Below are 3,460 nucleotides of genomic sequence, written 5' to 3' on the forward strand. Positions count from 1 at the left end.
AATGCTGATGGGAATTTGCATGTGGCAATGAGGATATCATCCATTTTAAACTTACAAATAAAGTGTGCTGCAAAGGGAGAGAGATGTTCCATACAGATTTGGATTAAGTGCTGAGATAAAGAGTTCAAAAGAGAAAGGAGAGCAGAAATCAGGAGATTGCTTTACCTGCTTCATTGTCACAGACCATATGGGGGAGAGATAGCATCGGCATTGCCACTAATATTGATTGAGACACCCATAGAGCAAACACTTCAAAAACCCCGGGGTGCCATTTATGCATATGTGTCCCCTTGAATAAAATTATTATTAAAAAAGAATTCCTTTAATTTTATATCTATAAAGATTTTGATAGTTATTATTCTATTTATTTTAAAAATGTATAAATAGACATAAAATATACGAAAAAATAGATATTATTGAATTAATTAATTATGATATTTCCACCATGTTGTATCATAATTTTTCAAGAATAGATGTGTTGTCTTGTCAAGTCAATGCATTAGATCTGATGATGCACAGGATCGTCAGTAACAGTGAGTAGATGGAATCCTTCGTCGTGCGAGAGAGTATGCTTAATGATGGTCACCGGTGTGGTGCCTGCCACAACGTCTCCGATGCCAAAGTTAGAATGATAAAAAATAGAAATCAAGATGTGGGTATGTGTTTGTATATATCGTACCTTCTATTGACTGTGCGGGAGCTTTATACCTGCGACCTTGGGGGCTAGCCGTTGGGGTGGTTAATGCTTTCTCAAGTAACGCCCCTGGTCCAATAATGATACTTTTAAGAGGTTCCCAACGGTCCGCTGGGTTGATTTCGTAACTGCTCAGGTCATTGATTGACTGCATTGAATGACTCCCTGCCTTCGTCAGTGATGATAGCTTTCTTCGTTGTTCCTGATGACTTCGTCAAGGATGCTTCCTTCGTCATTAGTGTTATCTTCGTCTAGGGATGTAGAATCGTCATTCCCATCAATTGCCCCCCAGGTTCTGGGGTTGTCGGTGACGTGTCATGACGATCACAGAAGATGAAAAGTTTTTCTTGTGACTCTTGGGGTTCTGTTCCACTTTTAATGCTTAGTGGCGGCGCTACACGCAATCATGGCCACGTGGCGCGTGATGATTCGTGGAATTAATGGTATGACCCTTGGGTTTCCCGCTGGTTTTTCAATCGCTTTCTGGTCTAAGTTTAAAACTTCTCCTCTTTAATTTTTCTTTTACTTTTTAGAGAGCAAAGACAGAAAATTTCCCAGTGATACTCCGAGCGTTCTCTTGAGACTTCCTTTCTTCTCCAAATCACCTTGTGCTGTGTTTTTGCTGTTCCGCCATTGGAGGTGCGTTTCTCTTTCCTTTTACTTCCTTCTTTTTTCTTTTACTGCAGCATAATTTCTGATTCTATGTTTCCTTTTATTTTTCTTCTGTTGTTGGTCTCTGTTTTTCTTTTTGGGGTTTTAGTTTGTGTCGTATTTCTCTGCCCTTTGATTTCTACATTTCCATGGTTGATAGTTTGGAGGTTAGGATAGCTTGCCCGTCAGTCTCCTTCCTTTTCACGCGTCTAGGGGGGGTCTTTGGGTACTTATCCGTTTTTAGAAAATTTTGTGTTTGAAGGCAATTGTCTGAGCGTGGTTTTGGGCGACTTGTTGCCCTTGCTTCGTCAATCGCTAAATTGGTTCGAGGGTTTAGCAAGGAGAGGGTCAATGTCTGAGGTTAGGTCTAGTGATCTTGAGACTGGGTTGTCATCTAGTGACGACCCGGCTGAAGGAGATACAGCCGTCTCTGGCCCACGGGAGGTTAGGGCTTTTTACACCCTGGGGGAGGTTTATGGTCTGGACGCTGAAATCGTAAATAGGTTCAAGGATAGGTTTCAATTTCCGTCTAGGGTTCGTGTTCGTCTACCCAGGGAAGAAGATAGGGCCTGCCACTTTTTCCCAGGTGAAGTATGTTTTTATGAGTCAACTTTCACCTGCAGGCTTAGATTCCCCGTCCACCCGTTCCTGATGGAACTTCTAGATCACTTTGGTATTGCCCCCGGGCAGCTCATGCCGAACTCGTGGAGGATTGTGATCAACTGTATGCAAATATGGTTGGCCTCCAACGGGGATATGATCAGGATGGCTGAGCTCACCTACTTGTACCGCTTGAAAGAATCCAAGGAGTGGGGGTATTATGAGTTAGTCCCCTGGGAGAGAAAGACTAGGATTGTCAAGGGCTTGCCCTCGTCCTTCAGGTATTGGAAGTCGCGCTTTTTCTTTGTGTCTGGGGACGACTTCGAGACTCAATCCAGCAATGATTGGGGTGATATCCCGAGGTTGCTCCGTCGGTGGGGAACCCCAACCTTAGGTGCGTCAGTATTTCTCCCCGTCGTTTAATTTTGCTACCTTTAAGCTTCTGGTTTTGCTAACTTCTTTGTTTCTTTGTTTGGCATAGTTAAGAGACGACCTGGGCTTAAGAGCCGGTATAAGGAGCGCATCGAGACTGCGATCGGGTACGCGGAGACGATTGAGAGCTGGGACAAACTGGTTGACCCCTGATCTCTTGCATTTTACAACCTTGGTCTCGACCCGTCAGCTTACGTTCTTCGTCAACTTGGTATTGAAGGCAAAAAGAGTAAGTATTATCTTCGTCAGTGTTGATTCTTCTTAAGTGTACTTAAGCATTCTTGATAAGCGTTTTCTTCTTGCAGAGATGACGACAAAATTTAACAAGGACATGTACGCGAAGATGAGATCGAAGAAGGACGAGCCGCTGTCCAATCTGGGGAAGAAGATTGTGCGCGTGACCGGGAAGGGCCCTGCTCCTATTCCCCTTAGTACCATTCCTCCCGTAGCTCCTGAGACGACGAGGATTGCCTCTCCGACTACGTCAATAGAGGAGATTGCTACTCCTGGCTCCAAAAGGCAGCACATGGCTGGTAAAGGGAAAGAGAAGGAGAAGGCTGACCTTCGTTCATCAACAATATGGGACGATGAAAGGTTGGCCGTGGACAGGGCTCACGAGGTTGTCACCCCAGCGGACTTAAGGGCTCTTTCAGACATGTCTTTGAACGACGTCTTCCCTCGTCATGTTCATAAACTCGTCCAGGTGCGGAGCTCTTCCATATTTTCCCTTTTCATTTTCTCTCTTTTTTTTTTTTTTTTTTTTTTTTTTTTTTTTACTGATGACTCTATAACTTCTTCCAGGTGTTGGGAGAGAGCCTCCATATTACCACTGAGTATCTCACCCAAGAGGCCAAGGTTGCGTCTCTGACAACCCGGATGGAGGCCCTGGAGAAAGAGAACTCTGATCTGAAGAAGAACCTTATTACCTCCATGGACGAGGCAACCTCATTGAAGGAGAAGGTTAAAGTGTTGGATGACGACCTCAGAGTTGAACGCAAGTTGACTCAAGAGAAGGATGAGCAGCTTCTTTCAGCCAAGGAGAAGCTTGCAACTATTGCTGCCAGGTCGGTGGAGGCCTTCCAG

Source organism: Quercus lobata, chromosome 9 (assembly GCF_001633185.2).
Source record: "Quercus lobata isolate SW786 chromosome 9, ValleyOak3.0 Primary Assembly, whole genome shotgun sequence".
NCBI lineage: Eukaryota > Viridiplantae > Streptophyta > Magnoliopsida > Fagales > Fagaceae > Quercus > Quercus lobata.